The following is a 12,500-nucleotide window of genomic DNA, read 5'->3' as shown; positions in this document are numbered from 1 at the left end:
AAGAGTGTATTTCGACAAGTGACTTTTAGAGAATTTTAATTGATCTAGTTGGTTTGTGCCATAAATACCAGCTGGAGAGTTCATAGTTCAAAACCCACCAACGGCGTTGCACACTACCTATCAATAAGGCATTCAACTTTCATTTTGTGTCACGCAGATACTGTGACGCAGGTACGGTTCATCGCTGTAAAGAGGGGGAGCAGCATTGTAATTAAAGAGTGCTTGTTAAATTACTATTCTAGAATTAGATTATTCCATGAACTTCGAGAATATTTCATGCACGCGCGCGCACACACAGACAGAGAGACGGGCGCACACACACCTACATACACACATAAACACCACCTCACATTCTATATAAGTATTAATACTTCCCTTGTAAGAGCATTTCTGTATTCCGACTTTAGCCTTTATCTTTTTAGACATTATCAAATGTGTTCCAGTGTCCTTGTGTGTTGCTCTTTATATAAAACTGTAATATGTGATTTGCACTAGATTTGACTGCTATTTCTATTTGTTAGAGACTTGTTCCTATTTCTGATAACAAAAAGTCCTAAAACGCTATAGGTTCTACACACATCGTCAAAGATTTCGTATTTATCATCCTTACTCGAAGCGTAGAACTCAGCACTAGAAGCTAACGAATCATTCGTAAACTGTATCTTGCTCTGCCATATACATTGCTGTAGTATGAAGTGATAAACAATTAGAGCTTTGTAAATACACTAGGAAGTTGAAAATAAATTTCTTGGTCATAAGTCAAGCGCAGAGAACGGTAGATAAGAATCACTGACATTTGGTTGAAAGTTTAGTCCTTTATGGCAAGGGTGGGCCAATTGTTTGATAAGAGCCACGCATGGTATTTTTAATGGGTGACCGGTAATAAAGTCACAATTTTGGCTAGGGAAAAAGTCACAATTAATTTACGGTATCCGAACAAAACTCCCCTAGGACATACCCCCCCCTCTTCACCGCCCCGAACAAAAACCCCGTGACTTCTTTTATCCGGGATTCTTTTAATGATCAAGTGTTGTGTCATATTTTTAGAAATCATATTCATAGAAAATAGATCGCAACAATTTTACTCACTAAAACAGATTAATCTCTGCTCGTTGAAGACTGTTGTCGTGTCTTCATTCTTGCAGTCAGTACTTTAAAATCCGGCTAGTAGGATTTTAAACTTGTTTTGGGAAAATTAGCGCTTAAACCCAATATTACCTCGGGAGCCGCATGTCAAAGCTTCGATCGGCCTAAGAAAACGAATGGGGGGGGGGGGCTTAAGAAAAAGTTGAGTTTAATATTCAAATCTGGTATGTAATACAAACCTAAGACAAATGAAAGTAACAAATCTGATTTTATGAACTAAAGCTGAAAGAGGATTCGTGTATGCTATATTCATCCTACGTCAATTATGGATTTAATTTTTAAAGTTATTGTTACGGTTGGCTAGGTGCATTTCTGGTGACCCACATAGGAATAATGGCACCATGATGTCTGGTGAAATGTGACGGGTTCTTTGTCCAATGGAGGACTGATGGGTTTTGGAATGACCTGTGACCTCGTGTGGTTGATAAGAGGGTCAGTGAGAATGTGAAAGACAAAGGGACAGATTAAGGGCTGAGAGCAAATAGAGATAGGGTATAAGCAGTAGGGGACGGATGGAGAGGCTAAGAGACAGCAGGCGATATAGATAGGGTATAAGGACCAGGGCAGTTAGAAAGGGCAAGAGCGATATAGACAGAGGGAGATGAGGGGAGTGGAAGAAGGACAGAGACGAAGTGAGGTCTGGTAGTTGGTAGTTGGTCGTCAAGAAGGGCAGTCGTTGAGCGGTCGTCGAGGAACACAGACGGATCTTGGAGTCGCTGGCCGGTCCTCGAAGAAGACAGACGGACCTTGGATTTAAGGAGCAAGCGTTGGAATTCTTAGGAGCAAGTTGGATGCGAGAGAGCTTGGCGGCACAGAAGGGAATTAGCAGTATTCAGAGGAATTAGCAGTATTGAGAGGAATGGGACACTGGCAGATTCAATTAGGAATTGAGGAATGTGTTTGTGCATTGATATGTGTCACGGTGTACAGGTAACAGTGAAAAGAACAGTCAAGGACTCTGTCGATGTGGTCGATAAAGGACATTGTGAAGAAGAAGAGTAAAGGACTTGTTGATTATGATGTTTAGGAAGAGACTTTAAAGAACTGTTGTCTTGGGACGTGTACTCTTGAATTGTTACATGATGTTGTATTATGCTTTGAGTTGTACTCTTGAAATGCTGTTGTATTATGTATTGAGTAGTCACGTGCATGCTTTGATGTATCTTGATGTTGTAACAAATGTAATTGTCGTATAAACTGTTGTTTGAATATAGTGTAGCCAGTTGCCTTGCCTCTCTTTGGGTTGTATCTCGGGTTGTGCCTCTGTATCTCTGTGCTGTTGAGGTTGTGGCAGTATCTATCTGTATCTCCTCTCTCCGCCCCCTTGGGCTCCGTGGCGGAACTTGTGTGAGCCGTTCGGGACGGGCGACGACGGGGGGATTCCGCAACATTATATACCTAAGTATCAGGAATTGCCTCTCGCATAAATTACACCGGTTTCTTTCGAATTGTTACAAAAGTTCTATATTTTAAAGAAGAGTAGAATAAGATACGATGACATTCATGCCTCTACAAACTCTGGCCAAACGAGAATTAAAATCCAGTTACGGTCTCGGAAAATAGTACCGCTTCTAGATTGCCTGTGACAAAATAAAACTAATTAGAAAATAATTGAATCTGACAATAGAAATGGCTGTACGAGTGACACCCGTATGATGTGAAAATGTCATAAAGAGCTTCCGGCCAATGCTTTTCTTACATGAAGAAAAATAAATCGTTTATATACAGTAGAGAGAGAGAGAGAGAGAGAGAGAGAGAGAGAGAGAGAGAGAGAGAGAGAGAGAGGGGGGGGAGAGAGACAGACAGAGACAGAGTAGTGTTATCGTGTGTACTAACTGTAACAGTCAAAATACGCTCCATAGAATATGAATGTATATGGTTAGGTCAATTATAATATTAGTTCAATTGAAATACTAGTTCATTATATTTAGATGTTAGGCGACTGAAATTACATAGTATACTTTTAAATAGAAGGTACTAGCCAAACTTTTCTTATAAGTCTTTCATAAATGCATGTATAATATTTGTTTGTGTTAGTAACTTCAAAGAATTATACATCAAATAACATCGCACTTGTTCAGAGACGTTTATGTCAAACTACTGCTGTTACTTTGTTTTGTTAGCAGCTTCCAAGCTATAGAAATAAGCTTTCTCTATTTTTTTTTCTCTCATTAGCAGAAAATGAGTCTCTCTATCATTTTTTTCCTTTACTATCAAGAGGAAAGACAAGAAAGTGAGGGAAAGAGAGAGAATTGAAAAAGGAGGAGTTAGTTATGAAACGTGATACTTTTCAGTTGATGCCGATACTTTAATGCTAATTTCTATCACGTTCGTGGTGCGGAGGAATGGTCGGTAAAACCTACTCCAATACTTTATATTATCAAGCCAAGGATGAGAGGCAACAAGGATGAAAGGCAAGCCCACTAGCAGCATTTGTAACTCAGAACATAAAGTGAGCAACTAAATACTGCCGGACGTTTTGCCCGCTTCTCTACTAATTATGCAAATCAGCACACCTAAGACAAACATTTTTATTTACTCCCTACTGACCTTTTCGATATCAGGCTGAAGAATACTTTTCTCTCCAGCCAAATTTCACCCACATTCAAATTTAAAACCGGCCGCTGAAAAGGTTTTTTTTTTTTTTAAATATGCATAAGATAAAGGTGTAAGCGTTAAGATCAAAATTAAAACTTCCCAGTTTAGATAGGTTTTCAGGTGCTCGGTAATTTCGCCACCAGAAATTTCTTCCCCGGTAATATCGCGGATCTTTTCCTTTTGAACGGCAGTTTTCAACACAATTTCTAGTTAACTAAACACTTTTAAACTTCGTATACTGGTAGAATGGGATCTTTTCTAAAAGATGGACAGAATTTCTACTTAACTAAATAATTTGAAACTTCGTATACTGGTAGAATGTGTCAAAAGAAAACATTAATTTCAACTAGTTTTTTGTAACTTTTACGTAGTTTAATTCTTCGAATTTTAACCAATGAAATCCCAGCATTTGAGCTAAATTCATTTGCCGCGTGTAAGTAAACAGCAGACACATACTCATACACTGGCGGAGCGGAAGGTATTTAGCAAGCACAACTGATGGAAAGGCCGCGGAGATGATGAAAGAAAAAAAAGGGGCTGTTAGAACGTATCTGACATTATTATTTATTTGTATCTCCCGGGTGGGAGATGGGCTGAATCCTGGAAGCACTGCAATACCAGGCCAACCCGTGGCAAAGGCGGAGCAAGCCCCTAACACTTCGCCTCGTTCTAAAAATCAGTTTAATATCGATGGCCCCAAATAGGGACCATATCAGATATTAAGCTGATAAGAACAGATACTACACTTTGATCTTAGCCAAAAGGCCGAGAAGCGATAAATTTTGACCGTTTTACCACAGACTATATTTACACATGTTAATGTTACACCCACTGATGTGTAAATTAATTATTTCAATCACATTTAATTACCTGCTATATTGTCAAGATATTCAATCCTTACATTTTCTACGTCAAAATATTTTTAATATCTTTAAATCAATTATTTGTAAGTTTATATGGCTATTGTATGTTGAATAGTAATATACGTTCTTATTATTATATAAAGTAAATGTCGAAGACAAGTGACGTCACCAAGATAGGGGGCTCGACTAATCACTTATCAGCAGTGTTGGCTATTGACTGGCTGCTGGGTAGCAGGTCACACTTCATGAATCTTACTGACCTCTGACCAGAGCGTTCAATCCTCAATTAGTGCATCTTACATTCAAATCATATTTATAGACCAATAATAAATATCTATTTCAGCGACTAACATCTTCGTTAATGTCGACTGCTTTGTTTTAATAGCTATACCTTGTAAATCGGGCGACCACGTAGTGATTGGTACGTTGTTAAGTAACAAGTTTGCTTCAAACCAACAGGTACTCGGTTTCGGACCACTGTTTACCATATTAAACTTAAAATATTATTTACAATAGCGTCAGGTGAACGTTGTGAGTGAAAGTGGACTGTGGTGAAGTTAACATTTCAGTTCTCATTGAGCAAATAATGTTGGAATCTTTTCCTTTTGAATGGCACTTTGTAACATAATTTCTAGGTAACTAAACACTTTTAAACTGCGTATACTGGTAAAATGTGTTTATAAAATATCATTTTTTCTTGGCTTTATTGATACCCTTCCCCCACCCCTAACCCTAATCCTAACCCTAACTCACCCTAACTCTAACCCTAAATCTAAAATAGATTGAAATAGATCGATACTAGGGTTATAATTATGGGTGACATTTTCATTTGACACCGCTAGAAAAAAATCCCATTTTCCGTAGCGGTGTCGTATGAAATTGTCACCCATAATTATAACCCTAGTATCGATCTATTGTATTTCAATCTATTTTAGATTTAGGGTTAGACTTAGGGTGAGTTAGGGTTAGGGTTAGAGGTGGGGAAGGGTATCTTTTTTTCTTCGCAAATGTAAATAAACCCAATCTGTTTCTTAAACGAGGGACATATTCATACAGCACGGAATGTTGTTTACGTCAATGGAGGTCAGCGATTGGTTAAAATTGCCGAAATGCTTGAAATTAAAGTGGAAATATGTTACAACATATAGAATTTTCTCAATAAAGCCAAGAAAAAATGATGTTTTATAAACACATTCTACCAGTATACGAAGTTTTAAAATGTTTAGTTAACTAGAAATTGTGTTGACATGTGCCATTCAAAAGGGAAAGATCCAATTTCGTTACTATTGACCGTTTAAGCTCATTTCATCTGGGGTTTTTATCGGATACCTCAAGCAATAAACTGATTATCACAAAATTTCATATTGTCTTAGATAATATGGAACTAATGGAACATTTTCGACAAAATTCAAAATCTATTAACATTACCTCTTTGGTCACATCGTTATTGAGAACAAAATGTAATTTCATGATGATCATTGCAACAATAACGTCTTTAAATGAAATCATTCGAAGTACAGAGGCAGAGTGGTCTGCGTGGACGAGCATACGTATACGAAGAAAAAGACAAGAAAGACCCGGATGTATTGGACCTGCGTCCGACGGGACTATGGATGTCGCGGAACGTTGTCCACCGACCTTCAGCGAGATGATGCCGACCGAACAAAAGGGATCAAGGTACGCGATGTCATGAAATGGAAAGCCGCTACCACTAAGGAGAAGCCTAGTCAGATCGTTACAGAATGCACCGAAGATAATTGAATCTGACAGAAATGGCTGTACGAGTGACATCCATATGGTGTGAAAATAAACCAACTACCGCTGCTTGGCTAAAGTCTGCACTAAGCGCGCATGCACGGAGTTGACTCCTTTGGCTTGACTCCTTTTCCCCCCAGGCAAGATGAGTGCAAAAAGAAAGAATTATTCCGTGGCGTACAAGAAAGGAATTGTGGAAGAGTCACATAACAAGAATTTTATGGCTTTCTGAAAGGAGATGTTGGCTCTCCGAATGGCGAGCAAAGTACGATAATCTCAGCAGACAAGTGGATGAGGGGAGTGCTAAGAAGCACAAGTGTGGATCAGGTCGACAACCGTTATTTTCGGAGCTGGAAGATATTACCTCGGGATGGATTGCTAACAGAAGAACAAAGGCTTTGGTTGTAGGTAGGGTTGATATTCAAGAATTTACTCTTGCAATGGCACCACAGTTGGATATATCCACAGAGATATTCAAAGCATTACAATTGGCTGGATAACTTCCTTCGGCGATATGAGCTCTTTCTACGAAGATCGACAACACTGTTCAAGCAGGAAGATGTTAAAGTAATTCAACATGCACTTGCATTCAAGTCCTTCGTTGATGGCATCGACTTTTCTAAATACAATCTGTCTAATATAATTGCTATGGATGAGACTACAGTATTTATGGGCCAAGGATCTAAAACGACAGTTGAACAGACAAGTGCCTCGTCAATATACGTTGCCTCAATTTTAACAATTCGTCTTGATGGAACAAAAGTTTCACCGCTTTTCATCACAAATGGCAAAAAAAAGAAAATAGAACGAGTTTCGGGCATTTATATCCTTGGAACGGAAAAGGCTTGGTCATACACGCTGTTATAAGAAAATGGATTGATTTAACTATGCCACTTGTTTTATGTGGTTCTCAAAGAGTTCTTTTAGTCTGGGATTCGGCCAGTACTCATCGCGCAAAAGATATAAAAACCTTCTTTTCTAAAAGAAGAAATGACCACATAACGATTCCCGTAGGAATGACTTCATATCCACAAACATTAGATCTTATAATAAACAAGCCCTTCAAGGATTATTTGTGGATGGAAGTGAATGAATATATCGAACATAAAATGGAGAGAAATTAGCGTGGAAACTTTGTCAAACCCAACCTCCAAGAAATCGTGAATTAGGTGAAGAATTCAGGGAAAAAAAATTACCGACAGTTGCGTTGCCGATGCACTACGAGCAGGATACTTGGACAAAAAGTGTTCATTTAAGGGAAGTTATATTGCTAAACATGAGAGATTGGCGTGCATAATTCTACAGGAAATTGACTTGCAAGAAATTCAGTCTGAAGTTCGGGGTTTGATGATTTATGACGATGTTCCAGAAGAGGACAAAATGTTTGTACTTGACTAAAACAATAAGCAAATAAATAAGTGGGTTTCCTTTTTACAATTTTTTCCTTTTACACGATGACAAAATACTATTTTGTCTTTCTTGGATCTTTTTCCGCAAAAATATAAGACATCCTCCGAAAATAAGTCCTAGCGCGTTTTTTGGATGCAACATTTATATAAGACTGGGTCTTATTCTCGGGGAAACACCGTATATTGTGACGGTATTTCGCGTCTTATTATCTTTGACTCGTCTATCGTGCTCTCGCTGATAGCTCCGCAAGACTATGACTTTGAAACGTCTACCTTGACAATAACTCTAACTCGTATATCACACGTAACTGACACTGACACTGAGATCTCGTACAACGACTCTTCTACGACTGACTTCCTACAACGACTGACTGTCTGGCTTTATAGAGGCCCGTTCATACCACTTTGTCACGTGGGAAGGGGAATACTATTTTCACTACAACACTGTTATTCAATGACATAAGCCTATTTGCATCCTGACTAAAGGACCATCTGTGCTCTCGTAGTTGATCTGCTATTAAATAGCAACTTAGTTGTTTGTGGTCTCTATATCCAACTTAACATAAATGTCTTGGTGGAATACCAAATACTGCGTTATTAGCACTGAGAGAGCCTCTCATATAGGATCTTGGTGCTCATAGCATAATTCTTATCTGCTACGATCTATGGGTGTGCTTCCATGCACCAAGCGCCAGCATGAGATGTTTTCTCAAGATTACTGACGCAGTATTCAATATTCTAACATGACGTTCATGTTACGTTGGATATAAAGATTGTTTTTGGCATTCATACGGCTTCCGTCGCTAATAATTAATGTTTAATAAGCCTGTTGGCTACTTGCAACATCAGTGCTTGAAATGATGGTATTCTATGTATCGTAGCAGCGAGATTTGCCAAGTATGCGATGACCGAACGTCTCACTAACGATGACCAGTAGACTGAAATCTCGTGAGTTCCGGCGCCCATAACAGATAATTCTCGTTTGCTACGATCTATGTGTGTACTTTTATGCACCAAGCGCCTATATGAGAGGTTCTCTCAAGGCTAATAACTCAGTATTCGGTGTTCTTACAAGACATCCACGTTAAGTTGAATATAAAGATTGCCTTTTGGTACCAATACTAGTTCCGTCGCTAATAATTAAGTTTTAACATATTTGTACTATACTCCTCTGTTCGTATTATACTCCTCTGACGTACAATACTCCTCTTCGTACTATACTCCTCTGTTCGTACTATACTCCGATGTTCGTACTATACTCCTCTGTTCGTACTATACTCCTCTGAGGTACTATACTCCTCTGGCGTACTAGTTCGTACTATACTCCTCTGACGGATTTACCCCTCAACCATTTTGTTATTATTGAAAATCTATGTTATCAGTATTGTGGCTCTTTAATCTCTTTGATCTAGCAGACCTACAATCAAAGAGATCGCAGCTGTGATCAAACCTACTATTAGTAAAGACAAAACATATGATTTGAGGAAGATTTAGCTGTTATTTCAGGCATCCAAGCAACTTCGAACAGCTTCCTTCATTGGCTTGCAAAGCTATGTTAATATATAATATGTAATTACAACAACATTCACTAATTACGTTTGACTTTACAAATTAACGGAACAACTTTATTCCATATAACACTATAGGTCTTCACGGCACTATGTAAATCAGTAAAGACGCAGAACTGACTTTACTCATTAACATTAAATCTTTTAGTGAACATGACTAATTAGATCGCAGAGGGCTTATTCACACTACAATAGTGATGAGATATTAATTTCAGGATGTTTCCTCTGGGTGTTATTTAAACCAAATGTTGATTTATAAATAAATTGCCTGAGTCTCACATGCCAGTAGTTACTTTCTGAAGCTTCACTTTACATCAAATTATCAATTTATACTCTTCTCTCTGTTTGTCTTCAAATCTATTTATATACAGTAAAATATTTTACACACTGTTTTAATCTTTAACTTTAAATACAAAAAGGATAACATGACTTCGCTATTGGCTCACTGAAGAAGTTTAACACTGTAAGAAAACGAACGACAAAACATTTTCTTAAAGACAAACCGATAACATTTTATACATCAGTTTTTTTTTTTTGTTTTGTTTCTTTTACTTAAATAACCATTCCAAAATTTAGGGATTCTGACTACTTTTCCCTTTTCCACGTACAGACTCCATCCCTTGCATACACATCCCCATTTCAAGCACTATCACGCACGCAAGTGCACATACACACACATACATATATATATGTGAGCGGGAGAGTGGCAAAAGTGCTATCTTAATGATGTGTTTGGGCAGTGATATGCCAGGTTGCCAGATTAGAGTACAAGGAGTGGATTACGCTACTTTTCAGGATTGCATGCTATATTTTTTTTTAATTTGGACAACTTACTGCGTAAGATTTTAATTTTAGATATAAGAATTCTATGTAATGTCACATTAAATTATCAACTAAATGAATTAGAACCGATTCTTAAATATTTTAAAACAAAATTAATTGCAAAATTTTTATGATAGGTTTCTCTCAAACGCAAAACCCCATCTTTGGGAAAAAATTTTGCGATACATTTTATCGATATATTTTATAAGACTGATATCGTCAACTGTCGACATAAAAAGATTATTTAATGAACAGAGTGTCCATAAATTCTCTGGATCTTTTCAATTTGATGGCCAGATTTTTTAATTAATTTTTTTTTTAACTAAACACTTTGAAACTTCGGATACTGGTAGAATGTGTCTCACATAGAACAGGATTTACTCTTAACGTTTTTGACAAAACTCATTGCTATTCGAACACTTTGCAAGCCAGGTTCTTGTATGAAGTGCTACTGAAGTAATCCCCTGGATTTTATTCATCCACTTTATTATAGGTGTGGTGTATATACTTCTATTTATGTATGTCGTTATTCAGTTTCATTTCAACATCTCTGACCAATAGAGAAAGAACTAGTTTCTCACTTAGATCCAAAGCTGCTTCATTGGAATTTCAGCAATATCAACAGAGTATTTTTGCATGTATGTGTGTATGTGCTGTATATATGTATTCTCATGCACATATTTGCATGTCTAGACATGCGCATATATACTTAAATGGTAAGCTTCTGGAAAGTTTTACAGATTTTTACAGTTCCAGTGAAGGCTTGGACTTGTAGTTTTCGAATCAGCTTTCTCCTTTCTGGTTTTGAGAAGTCTAATTTCTCAAGATTGGTACTTAGGCAGTGTATTACATATCCAAGTACTCCAGTAATTACAGGTATTAACCTGATCTTGTAATCTGGGCAGAATGACTGTAAATTTCTCAATAGTTCAGCGTAGGTATTTTCTTTTTCACTAATCTTTGGCGTTATGTTAACATCTGTTGGGTGTGCGCGCACATATTTAAATATGTATGTATGTGTGTATTTTATACAACTACCTGATGCCACTAGACAACCTCTTGTAACATGCGGAAACACACATATAATTAACTGGTGTTGCTGTTTTATCAAACTACTAGCAAACGCACCCGTCCTTTGGGTGGTTTAAGTTGCTTTGGTGGTATTTTTTTCACCAAATGATTGAACTGCCGAGAAGGTTTATAAGTAGCACGGCAATCTATGTTTCCGATTAACCTAGGAACGGAAAACCAAATTGAAGGCTGGTTATTGTGAAGGTCGTTCAACTTTAATCATCATAGAACATAAGTTTGCAAGAGATGTAAATTAGAGCTATTGAAGTGTTTTGGGAGTAGATTACGGATAATGACTACAAAATACGGTTACTTTACATGAAAGCGAAATTTCTTGTCAGAAACAGCCACATAATGATGTAAGGAAATTGAAGGAAGACGTTGAAACTTCCCCTCTACGAGTTTGTTTTATTCAACATCAAAGGGGCTATTTTTGCGGCGAGAATTATGATTGGCACGTTCAAAAAATGGCAATATTATACCTACTTGAAAAAGCAGAGTTAAAGGAATGTATTTACTACGTGCTTATAATGTATGACCACTCTGAAATTGGCTTCAGGTAACGAAAAATGAAGACATGAAGAGTTTGACTTCAGTCATGAATACAGCTTTGAATCTTTAGCAGTTCGCAGTGAAAAGATGTCGTGTTGCAAGGCAGACAGATAATTGTGAATTTGCAATGACGGTAAAAGTAAGCAGGATACACATATATACGTACTCAAAATAACCAGCATGAGTCTTATTCTGAGCAGTCGGTGTTGAATAGCAGTTTTGAAGTTCTTCACGTATCGGTCGGTGGTGTGGAGCATTTCCTGACGTTCATTCAAAAGAGGCCTTTTTGATCCAGGTGCCATCTGAGCTCGGTGAGCCGTTTGCTCAGTGGTATCTCCCATTAAGTAAATTTGAAGGAATCGGTGTTCAGCGTTGTTGAAAGGAAGAATAGAGCCTATTCGTTGATAAGTTTGGACCTGAATTTTGAATGTTGGCATATAGGAGTCTTCATGAATGGATTTGTGACCGAAACTTGTCATCTGGAAGGTAGAGTTATAAGCGCGAATTTTCTGTATAAATTGCTGCGAAGCAGGTGTTGACCAAGGAGTAAAGAGAGCAAAGCCTGAGGAGTGTTTTGCAGGTCAGGCAAGCGAACCTTTCTGTTTGAGCAGCATAGGCCACTGGATTCTCCAACCCACTTGAAGGCCTTACAAAATGGACATATTACAGACATATGCCGCGTAACAGTCTCTCGATGAGTGGCGTAATCCTCGGCA

At 37.8% G+C, this 12,500-nt stretch overlaps 2 long non-coding RNA genes and 1 other non-coding gene across 3 annotated transcripts in view; 1 reads left to right on the top strand and 2 right to left on the bottom strand.

Moving 5' to 3' along the window:
- LOC118762613 overlaps nucleotides 1-12,500 on the bottom strand; it is a 134,748-nt gene that overhangs the window by 86,289 nt on the left and 35,959 nt on the right. The gene's annotated exons all lie outside the window — the stretch shown is intronic.
- LOC115209984 lies at nucleotides 4,328-4,521 on the bottom strand. Its single transcript, XR_003881353.1, has one exon. It is a non-coding gene; the product is annotated as a U2 spliceosomal RNA (small nuclear RNA).
- The window catches only part of LOC118762612, a 17,781-nt gene continuing 17,029 nt past the window's right edge, over nucleotides 11,749-12,500 (top strand). Inside the window, exon 1 of the long non-coding RNA XR_004998369.1 lies at nucleotides 11,749-11,900. This is a non-coding gene — a long non-coding RNA (uncharacterized LOC118762612). The remainder of the gene's footprint in view (nucleotides 11,901-12,500) is intronic.

This window comes from Octopus sinensis, linkage group LG3, assembly GCF_006345805.1.
Source record: "Octopus sinensis linkage group LG3, ASM634580v1, whole genome shotgun sequence".
In the NCBI taxonomy this organism is placed as follows: domain Eukaryota; kingdom Metazoa; phylum Mollusca; class Cephalopoda; order Octopoda; family Octopodidae; genus Octopus; species Octopus sinensis.
Note: the sequence above shows the minus strand (reverse complement) of the source record. Positions and strands in the feature narration are given on the sequence as shown.